Here is a 12038-nt window from a genome sequence, read left to right on the forward strand (position 1 = left end):
TGCGGACATGAAGAGACATTCATAAAATATATAGCACATTGTTTTTTTAAAAAAAGATTAAATTCTTAATGTTACAACTTTGAAACAAAACTGTGAGCGTCTTTATTTTATTTTGAATTAGCGTGTTAATCTGTCACCTTACTGAGCTTCAGCTTACTGACCCACAGCGGTTCCAGCACCGACCATTTGTCATCCCGTTCAGAGTTCAAATGCAGGTTTCGCTCCCGTTGTGCAAGAGAGGATTGCACATCTTCCTCACTGATCTCCATCCGTAACTCGAAGATGTCGGAAAAGGAGAGTGAAGAACTCATCCTCTTTATTCCCGTTTTCAGAGTGAAACTTGCGTCAGCCTTGCCCCTGCCTTCCCACAATCCTGCTACAGGGGAAGAGAAGCAGCTCTTCCTGACTGTGCCCCTTCAGGCACACCTCTTCCTCCTCCTCCTCCTCCTCCACCCTGCCTGCTTCCATTGCCCACAGCCTGATCCACCTTCTGTGAGCCCTCTGTCAGGATCTCTGAGCTGCTTCTGGGGTCATCAGGCCATGGCAGCAGAGCAGTATTCAGTCTTTACCCTGTTTTACACAGATCGTGTAGGCTGTAGCCACGAGCCTGGAAGCACCTGTCCTAGAGGGGGGTTCCTTGCAACAGTGAGATGATTAGTCTGTTTTTATGGGCTCATGCTCATCCTGTCTCACCCCTGTTCAGTAATATAAGGCCTTCATTTAGCTTCCAGTATGGGGCCCTGTGTAACTGCAGGACAGTAAAGAGGGTAGCTGGCTAGAGTTTGCATTTTACACATCGCTATGTGTAGACAGGATCTCCTTCAGCTTCATGCAAAGGGATAGCAGGGCTCATATGTGTCTAAGATGAGCTTCGTTGGGCATCCTGGCCAAATTACCCCATCGGCTGTTATCAATCATGGCCTCCTAACAATCCCCCTCTGTGAATTGGCTTCATTACTCTGCTCTCCTCCCCACTGATAGCTCATGTGTGGTGAGCGTTCTGGCGCACTATGGCTGCCGTTGCATCATCCAGGTGGATGCTGCACATTGGTGGTGGTGGAGGGGAGTCCCCATTACCTGTAAAGCGCTTTGAGTGGAATGTCCAGAAAAAGCGTTATATAAGTGTAAGCAATTATATAATTATTATTATATTAAAATTATGAATCTGGCCAGGCCCCAGCTGAAACGTTCAAAACTGTTTAATATTAATAAAATGCTTTGCACTTGATGGAGTCCAGCTGCTCGTCCAACTCACAGAGCTTGCAGTGTTTGAAAGAACCCTCGTGGGTTTGTTACTGTGTCCTAGAGGGGTGGCAGTCTGCCATGGTCCCTTTTATAATGCAAGAGCCAGAGTTTTACAACCCGGATAGCTGTGGTGCTCTTATTGTATTGAGCTGACAAGGGGGTTGCAGCTGCCTCCTTCACTTCTTTACTGAACCAAACAGGCAATCCACGAGCTGTTTTTCCACTGGCATTGTCCCACAAGCCCTGTCCCGCTGATCGTGACTTCAGCTAGGAGGGATGTGCCGCATTGCCTAGCACGCAGAGCTGGCCGCTTCTCTCTTTTTCCTTGTGGCAGTTGCCGCGTTGCAGTCCCAGCCTTCCTCAAGACACAATAACCGCGAGTAACCCCGCTGCTCCGCTCGGGACGTCACAGACCGGCCCCCGACGCGCGCCACCTCCCGCTGTCCAATCAGAGAGCAGCGTGAGCCGACGCGTAATAATAACTCAACGACGTCCCAGTCACTTCCGGGCAGATCATAGGCCAGTGTCAGGAGGCAGATAGCACAATTAAATCGTAACATCCGTTCCATTTTATGTATTTTAAATGTTTTAGAATTGTATATACGTTTAAGGGGCATAATAGGGTGTGTGTTTCAGCGTCTTACAGAGCCAGGTGAGTTGATTTTTCGTCTGGAATATTTTCTCATTGTGTTTGGCGGTGCGAACTGTAAGTGCTGCAGATGTGCTGCGATGTTGTGTAATTGGATTGATATGAATGGACGGGGCATGCTCTAAAACGTGAAAGAACCCCTTTTCTTATCTCACAGATGCTGTGTTTACTTGATATTGGACGACAGCGTTCCGCTGTGTCTGTTCATAAGAGTGCAATATCCACATCACGAAGGGCTCAAAGTGTGTAGACAAGCCATTCAACATTTCTCAGACATCCGAAAGCCGTCTGCATCCGTCTTTTTCATTCACATTATTAAATTGGCAATCCCACCTGGCTGCCACGCCTTTAGGTCATGTTTTGGGAAGAAGCTAAAATATGATTAATGTAGGTACCACCGGGTGAAACCACACGTTAGGACACCCTTCACCTTGGAATTCACTCTTAGTATTTATTGGCTGTTGTGCTGTTATTTTTTGTTCGCACTGGTCCTTATCGGATGTGATGAACTGTATAAGGATGCTCCTTTTCTAAACAAACGGCATGTTTATATCTATTCAGCATTGTTTTTGTGTGTGTGTGTCCGGTTTGTCGTGGCTTTTATCTTCTGTATTGAGGCCCACGCTGAGCCTTATCAGTATCGATGACATTGTTTCATAGCACACAGTACCGAATATCATTTTTGTCAAAAATAAATTACAACAGGTTTTCCCGGTTGTGTTCACATGTCCATGCCACCTCAGTGATGCTGAATGGGCTGGACATCCACCAAGTGAGATCAGAGGAACAGGTTTTGTGAAGCAGGGAAGCAGTTTGAATCAAAATAAGTTTTAACCGCAGTGTTGTATCAACATTGATCTCGTGAGGACAGCATGTGTTCATAATGCAATGATTTGCCTCATCACCCCTTAATCAAGGTCAGTTTCTTGCCTTTGTATTTTTTGATGGGCATCTCATTCGTTTCTAATGAGTCAGTCCCTCTCCTCCTGCGGTAGTTTCTGTTTTCCAGGTGTAACTCAAGCTCACAGGAGAAGTACAGGGATCAACTGAAGCATAGTCCACACTAATTCCTTAAACGCCTTATGCTGCATTTCTGCACACGCTTGCCACAGAACTGATGGGGCACTGGTACTCCATGCATCTGTATACATGTACTGAAAACATACTAAAGTGATGATTTAATAACTTATAATTATGCAAACAGCTTTACAATTATGTAAAGCTTTTTGCATAGCGAAAAAATACCCTTTGACTGGCTTTCACTAATATCTCCTGTGATATAATAATTTCACATAATATAGTGACTAAATTTAATATCTACTGTCTGTACTGAAGGTGAATAAGAACTATAGATAGGGTCTGGGAGGTTTTCTTGACCTTTGGTGCTTTTAAGTTGTAGTCCAGTTGTTCTCTTCCAGACACTCTGATCTCTTTAGTCATTAGTCAGCACAGGAATTGTGATTATTATGATTCATTTTGGTGAGCAAAACAATTGATGCAGTTAAAGGAAAGGGGCAAAGAAAAATTATAAACGTATGAATATGTAAACTGGATCAAAAGTAATTTACTTGCATTTATAAGTGCAAGAATAGATTCAACCTATGTGAAGTATTTTTTTAAAAGCTGCTATTTATCATTGGGTTACACTCAAATTATAACAATACAACAATATTGAAAATAAAAAACACAAAGCAAATGGCGAAGACAGCAGTGAGTGGGAGTCCTGTGTAAAAACATACAGAAGACATATTGGAACACAGGCATGCTATAACTTACAGTTTGACAGAGGTATTGTTCTTTACTTTTATTCCCTTAGTTAAAGTGAACCGTTCAGAGATGTGCCATTTGCTCAACATGCGTACAATAAGTGGTGGGGCAGTTTCTAGAGTGAGCCAGCTGAGAAAGGAGTAGTCACTACAGACTGCTGGTTTGTACTGATCAAAATGTTATTGTTAAATGTAGTGAATGAGTAAATACAACAGTAAAAGTCTCTGTTTTGCATGCGCTGCATGTCTTGCAAAGACAATCAAGTACCAGGAATTGACAGTTACTGTGGCAGATACTGATTATGTGCCTATTATTGTATAATATTATATTGTATTATGTCTATTCATTGGTTGCACAAAACATGTTTGAATTGTTGATATTAAAAACAGGACTGGATCAGTCTCAGATAATGTTGGTTACATGATCAAAGCACACAATGACATTCTTCAAGGCTGGTTGCTAAATGCAGTGCATTTGACCTGGTTTACCCTTATAGCAGCCCTTTATAAGTAATGTATGGACAAATAATTTCCTCAGAGCAGAGAAGCTTGTTGCAGCTGTGAGAAAGCAAGTGTTCAGTGAAAGGATATATTCAACCCTTAAAGCTGCCTCTTGAACCATGTAGCCACAATGGGGCACTTGGTTCGCTGCTGCAGAATAACATTTAAATACATTAGTTTTTTACCCAGGCTTTAATGAAAACGTGTACATTTCACCAAAGACTTGGATGTTGAAGGCCCTCAAGAATGTTCAGTGTTTGGAAACCACACCCTGATGGTGTGACACTGTCACTAGCACTTGGCATGACACTGCAAGATCTAATACCATGGTCTAGGAGTTGTAAAGAGACCACGAAGTATATAATAATAATCACATACTGAGTATTTCAGCAGTAAATACACAAGGCAGATAGAACAATAGACAAACTGCGTGTTAAAACCTTCAGAGAATTAGATTGAAAAAATGGGCGCCTACTTCATCCCATTACAATTAATACCTGAAAACCTGTTTCATACAAACAACTGAACATTTTTTCAAAGCAGTCAACATATTTGACTCAAAGCTAGTGTGTATTTTGGGTGTGGATTAGATTCTATTAAAGGTATTGAACATAAATGTAAATTGTAAGTGGGCAAATGCAAACACTACTCAGAATGGTAGTGATTGTGTTTGAATTAATTTCTGAATGAAATGAAAAATTAGTTCCCAGCTTAACATGAAAAGCGAAACAATATTTCGCTGTTATTACTTATCTTGCCCCAATGAAGAGAGTCAAGTTATGAAAGAACAACAGGTAAACCAACAAAAAAGTTTCTTTTACTGAACTAAGTGGAATTTACATGCTTGTGAACTGCCTTTTCTTGGTTTTTGGTTTGCATGGTTTTCATGTATGTTATGTTGCTACACTCATTTTCTGATTTTAGTTATTTTTCATTTCTTCAAACAGCCAAACTATTGCTAACTATATACACATTCCTAAAATAATTGATCACAGTATTGTTTGTAATACTCCTGGATAAAACAGACGTGCATTGTCAATAGTATCCATTGACTCTGTTAATCTGCATGCTAATATTTTTAATTTGTTGAGTAATTGAGAAGGTTCTGTTTCAGAATGGGATGATTGCTTAATAAGCCACACAGGCTTGCTGGCTCGACAGGATACTATATTGACCTTTTGGTGTTGGAAGACTGAAACACAGGATTGAAAATTAGTCAAAGAACACTCCAGGCCCTAGATTTAGGTCTAAAATGGTGACCAAGTCTTGTCCAGTTACCTTGTATAGGCTGTAACCTTGTGATTAAAACGGTATGTTTCATGTGGGGGATGAAGTGAGTTCATAATCATTCACATCCAAGCACTGTTGAACAGCAAGTAGTGAGCTGGTAGGGTATGTAATGGGTCAGTTAGAGTGTTAGGAACCTGATGTTTCAGGTTGTGTCTTCAGGTTTTCAGTTAAGTTGGGATATTTACATACTCTTACTTCCTGGCCTCCAGGACCAGGATTGAGTAAATAGCCAACAGGAAAATGGTGCCTGGTAAAATGTTGTGGTTTGGATGAAAGACCAAGCTGTCTTACTAGTTCTGAACTGAAAAGAAAAAAAACAACAATGAAACGGCTTACATTCTTTGTGACAACTTCATACAGATAAGACCAAGAGTAGCCATGAACTGCTAATATAATCACACTTTTTATAATAAAAGTACGAGCAATAGTATTATGCAGTGCCCAGAATAGAAATGATCAAAGCCAGAAGGTATCTAATAAAAGCCTGTCTGCTAAAATGTATTTAAAATAACTCAATATAAATAAAATTGACTTCTTTCAGTGCTCGTAAGTGGTAACTTAAGCTTGGTTCCATGTTTTTATAGGGAAGTGAAAAAAGCTATTTTAATGAGCCAAATTTACAGAAGGCCTTTTTTTTTCCCTTCAGAAATCAGTGTGCTACTCGCATTAGTGATCTATACATGCATAGCTCTTTCATCACATTCCACCCCTTTCCTCACGCTTAAACTGTATGTTTGGTTGTTGTTGAAGTGAAAGGTCAGTTCATCTGCAGTTTGCACAGATAAAGACACAGAGGCTCTGCTGCTCAGTGTAGTGATTTTCAGTTTGCACATGTGAACAGTGGACTAATTCCTTTTCGAGTCATTGTCGTGAGGGCACTCAACCAGCAAATACATGGGCTTCTTTTGGCACACTTCACACCTTGCAGATCCACTGGATTCACTGTGAAGCTGTTGCTCTGGAAGCTCCCATCAATCAAAATCCTGTAAATCCTTCCAGCAGGCCTCTTTCCATTAACTGTAGTAGCCTACTGTACAGTCCATGGAAGAGCCTTAGAGACTGGGTTTCACTCAAAAAATGAAAGAACAAACAGAACTAGTCTGTCAAGATTATCCAGAAGGTTCTCTGCAGGATGTTCTGTTGTCACATGTTAATACAATTAAAATACCTGTTGCTGTTACCTAATCCAGACTAATCACTACTTTTCTCCTTCCACAGTGTCATTTATTAAGGGAGGGACCTGATTAAAACATGAAATGTCGAAAGTCCACCCTGTTGGAGTTAAGACTGCAAAGACTTGTGTACATTATAGCAATATGAAGTTTTTCCATTTTCAGCACTTCAGAAATTCTGGGAAAACCCCTAGATTATGGTACAGAGAAGTACAGGGGGTGGACAAAATAACGGAAACACCACATGAAAAAAGAGTTTAACTTTGAAGTAACTAAATCACAACTACAAATGCAGCTGCAAAGGTGAGTCATACTAGGTTGATTGCCAATTAGCAGTATCTGTCAGCTATAAAAGAGGTCTGACAATTAGCACTTTGATATGTGAGTTTTCAAAGCAAAATGAGGCAACTAACGGAGTCCCAAAGAAGCAAAATATCAGTGCCTGAACTGCAGGTGCATCAGTCACAAAAACTGCAAAATTATTTAATGTGTCAAGGGGAACAGTCTCAAAAATAATAACAGCGTATGCCAAGCACGGACAAACTGCATCGGCCAAGAGGAACAGTGGTTGCAAGTCAAAGCTCACCGATAGGGATAGACGGACACTTCACAGGATAGTTGCTAAATGCCACAAAAGTACAGCCTCAAAAACGACCACAGAATTGAATCGGCACCTCTGTGACCGAGTCTCAACAAAAGCTGTACGTCCTGAGCTTCACAAAGCTGGGATTTATGGCAGGGCTGCTATTTAGAAACCGCTTGTATCCAAGGCCAATGCACAAAGACGCATAACCTGGTGTAAGGAGCACAAAACCAGCACCCCTGAGCAATGGGAAAAAAGCAATATTGTCTGATGAGTCTCGTTCACCCTGTTTCCTACATCCGGACAGGTTTACGTTTGGAGAAAGCCAAAGGATGCCTTCAACCCACAATGTCTGTTGCCAGCTGTTAAACATGGTGGGGGATCTGTAACGGTATGGGCAGCCATCTCCTGGGAGTCATTAGGTCTGATGATTGCTCTGCATCGTCGTATAACGGTCAAGGAATATGAGGCCATTTTACAGGACCAGGAGCACCCTATGGTGCAGACACAGTTCCCTCATGATGTTCCCATATTCCAGGACGATAATGCCCCCATACGCACTGTTTAACAAATTCAAAAGTGGTTTCATGAACACGAGGATGAAGTCAAATGCCTTCCATGGCCTCCCCAGTCACCAGATCTGAACATCATTGAACCTTTATGGTAAGTTCTGCAGCGCAGAGTGCAAAATAGATTTCCACCTCCTTCATCCCTCAAAGAACTGGAGGCTTTTCTTCTTGAAGAATGGTGCAATATCCCGCTACACACAGTTCAGGACTTCCAAGAAGGATTGAAGCTGTTCTGAAGGCAAAGGGTGTCCTTGCTCCTTATTAGGTCCTTGATATTAAAACATTGTTAGGTGTTTCTGTTATTTTGTCCACTCACTGTGTGCTTGTGTTTTGTACTAAAAATATTTACATCTCTGTGCTGTGAAGTAGATTCATCATTTCACTTACACGCACGCATGTGAATTACCTCTAGGGTATTATTATTTCTTCCTGCTTGCCAGTAATGTCGTCATGAAGGAAGTTTAAAGGGAGTTTTCTCCCATGGCGTTTTAAAGAGCCGAACACCAAACAAAGCGCATTTAAGTGGGGTAGACTGTATCTGCAGCAGAGCGGATTGAAGAACAGCATCCTGTGGTGTGAGCCAACTCTGAGGGAGAATCCCATATTGGCTACATGGTGATCACATGGTGGACTTCTGTAAACCCCCCCTGATTTCACTGACCACACTGGACCCTAAGACCTTGCGGTCGCTGAACTTGGTGCCAGTACCACTGATCCAGCCTACACAATGCCTGTAATAGAAAACACAAAGAAGCCGAGGGCGTGAAAGCAGTTACTCTAGAATCTAGTCATTGATGAGCTGAAATGGAACATGATAATGGTAAAAGTATGTACAGGCGGCACCTTTTGCCTTTTTCTTTTTGAACATCATGGTGCCCGGACTGTACCGGGTTGCTTTCACCTCTGTTTTAAACATCAAACAAGTCAATTACTGAAACGTTTTGCATTTGCCATCAGACCTACTGTACCACTGCAGTGAAACAAATCTAGTAAATGTTTAATGGTGCAACAGTTGTTATATTGAACAAACTGGATGAACAGATTTATCTGTTAGAACAGAAAGCAGATTTTATTAAAGACTAAATGTATGGTACTGCTTTCGATGAGGAGTTGTAAAGGTTGTTTATAAATGGAATGTTCTTAATAGGGTGACATAATAGGATAATAACCAATATCTACTGTAAATTTAATTGTAACATTCCTTATCCCAACAGAAGCTTGAGCCATACCCCTAACCTTAGGGTTATTTGCCCCCCAAAAGTGGCTGGTTTCATCTGTAGTACTTCATACATGTATTAACAGCTGGTTTATTAAGAATTTATAAAGTGTAATTTTCCAACTCCTAGTCCTGATGCATATCAATATTTAATCAGAGTGATCCAGAAACTATTTTAAATGTATTTCATCATCACTTAAATGGGTTGGAAAGACAGTTTTACATTTAGCGGACGTTATTAGATAATTATCTGATAAACCTTTACACTTTATTACATGAGATTCTGAGATTTTAAAAACCTTGATCTTAGTATTATATCCTGTTCCACCATTGGTTAATACGAAAGACAGTGTCTAACAGTATAATTATAAAATGGACTTGCAGTATTTTTGGGTGGTGAGTGTATTGGGTGAACTTTGCCCAAGAGTTACTCTCTTTTTTTCCATTTGGAGCATTTTGTTGTTTAAGGTGGATGGAAACAACTAGCAGTGCTGTGATGTAAGCTGGCACAGTATACCAGACAGCTTATTTAAGTGTTATGTAGACCTAAATCCTCTTTGGTAAAGCAAATTTCGGATCTGTTCTCATAACTCTGTACAGTTTTGCCTGCTTAAATGCCATAAAATGGTTGAGCGAGGTTTTGACACGGATGAGGCCTGGTTAGACTGCCGATCTCGGTTACACATCGGTTTTTACAATAGACAATAGAGTGCTACAGTTTTGAGCCTCTGTTGCCTTAGTTGTGTCGGTAAGATGTAAAAATATAATCTACATCAAGCTTTGAATACTCATCAGCTCTTGCCTGTTACTTAATATCTCTGTAAGTACAGTTACTGTTACAGAGGTAAGCAGCAAGTTATGGACTGTGGTGGGAGTGGCCTAGCTAGTGTAGAGGCGCTCACAATGTGTTCTGGGTTCACTCAACCAGCGGGCAAACCAGATAGCGGACTTTGCCAAAAGCAAGACGTGCAACAAAAAATGAGAATCTTGTATCTGCTGCCACACATGATTGTGTGATCTTGACTACAGCTCAGCACCATGGACAGGTCACAAGAGTACTGCACCCTACGTTTTTTAATGGGTGCAGTTCCAGCTCTCCCGAAAAGTCGATAGGTGGTGAATCACCGTTGTCTGCTTTACAGTTTATTCCCAGCTCCTCAGATTTTCGATCAAGCTCTCTAAAGCCACGAGGAACACGCAACAGAAGAAATTGCTTGGATAAATGCTGTTGTTAAGGTTATATTGCCCACCTCTGTCCTGCATAAGAACAATATACTGTAGGTCACCATGTTTTTTATTAATCAGGAGGCCTTTTCCTACTTTATACAAGTCACCCTTATTCTTTTAGAATTGGAGGTCCAGCTTTGGTCTGAAGATATGCAGCTCTGAAATGTAATAAAGTAATCATAGGTGAAACAGTATTGGCATTTCCTACCTTAGTGATGGGCTCCATGGTTTAGAAAAGTCTAAAGTTGAGTACTACCTTAGAGCCTTTTAGAGATTAATACAGTCCTTTTAAACTTGGTCTTGCTCAAGGAATGATATAGCATTGCTAGCTTTTCCTAAAACCTTTATTTAAGGCTTTTCTGTTCCTTCACAACTGGAATGTATACAGTCAAGTGGAAAATGTGTAATTTTCATTAAAGACTATAACATTGTTCTGTCCCAGACTTTTTTCTTGTATTGTGTAGGACTTAATGCTGAGACCCGTTGCCACAATTATGATATCTTACCACTTGTGTATAAATAATTCACAGTCTTTGGGGGGGGAAAAAAGTATGATGTGGTTTCTAATAACGCTTAGTCTCTTTTAAGTGTAATTTTATCTCTTTGTACTCCGGTCACACTCAATAGAGGCATCATCAAATTTTTCGTTACCTTGCAGTATGTGAATAGCTCTGTACAGCCATATTTTCTGGCAAATATTTTGCAACATTTTACTCTGCATACACCTGTCCTGTAAATAACCACTACTTAGACTCGTATACAAAAAAGAGACATAAATAAAGCACAGTCGGGGACAGGAGACACTGTATCCTTTCATTTTCCAGACCATTTGCTTCAGGAATGATACTGAATTGATGGGAAAGTGGATCTTTTCTGTAATGGCTGCTTATAAATCAGCGAGCATCTTTACAGACAATCATATTAATCATTCAGCACTGTTTCTGTATGAACAGAACCTGGAAGTGTGTGTTACCTTTTTGTAAGGCAAGTGTTTTTTCTCTCAGGAACCTTTTACCTAATTAAGGATTTATATTTCTCACAAAATCCTGTGTGAGGCTTTGCTCTTTACTTCTTGGCATAGCTTCCACAAGTCATTACTCCAGTGTGCTTAAAGGACGCAGACCGACACACGGAAAGAAAGTCTACCTGACATTAGCTTCTGGCACCTTTTCAATGACGAGCTTCACATCGGCTACATTTTTAAACATTTTCGTGTTGAACAGTAAGCGATTGATTTATTAACGGTAACTATCACTTTTAATTCCAGATCATTTAAGATCATGTACATCAAAACTGGCTTGTCTCGAAAACTGTAGATTATTTTGGGTGTGTTCATATTAGTACTTGATTTCTACATTTTTTTCTTACGTATATATAGTATGTGGTTTTTGTCATAAGTTTTTTGGGGGGGCAGAATAACCAGTTTATTCTTCTAGGTTTTTTTTCCCCACGCAACCAGTTTAATTGTTGAAATATTTATGAAAAGAATATTTACAGCTTGTTCATTGACATTTACCAATTGGACAAGGTTTGAAAAGTTTTGTTTTGGGATTGTTGCTGGGGTTTATTTTTTTTTAATGAATCGCATGTGAAGTGGTGCTCATGCCTCACAAATGTTTATTGTGAGTGTTCAAATCAAGTTCTAAAACAATAACAACTTGAGTGGCGCGCGACTATCTGAAAGAAAGATGGCTTACCATCCCTTGATGTTATATGTAGCTTTCCAAAGACATTTATTAAGTGATCAATCATTTTTTTCTGAAATGTACATTTGAAGATTTAATTGTAAAAAAATATCTGTGCCAGATAGTGCATAAAAG

The 12038-nt window shown here is 40.3% G+C and overlaps 1 protein-coding gene across 2 annotated transcripts in view; it reads left to right on the top strand.

The window, feature by feature from the left end:
• Positions 1 to 1733: 1733 nt before the first annotated feature.
• Positions 1734 to 12038, top strand: part of acsl3a (acyl-CoA synthetase long chain family member 3a) — a 35367-nt gene continuing 25062 nt past the window's right edge. The window contains exons 1-2 of one of the 2 annotated variants that reach the window (XM_088617904.1): positions 1734 to 1897; positions 6670 to 6926. The gene's annotated coding sequence lies outside the window, so the exon portion shown is untranslated. The remainder of the gene's footprint in view (positions 1898 to 6669; positions 6927 to 12038) is intronic. The other variant, XM_088617895.1, reaches the window with a different exon arrangement.

The sequence above is a fragment of the Lepisosteus platostomus genome, chromosome 2, assembly GCF_059453375.1.
Source record: "Lepisosteus platostomus isolate fLepPlt1 chromosome 2, fLepPlt1.hap1, whole genome shotgun sequence".
Taxonomy (NCBI): Eukaryota; Metazoa; Chordata; class Actinopteri; order Semionotiformes; family Lepisosteidae; genus Lepisosteus; species Lepisosteus platostomus.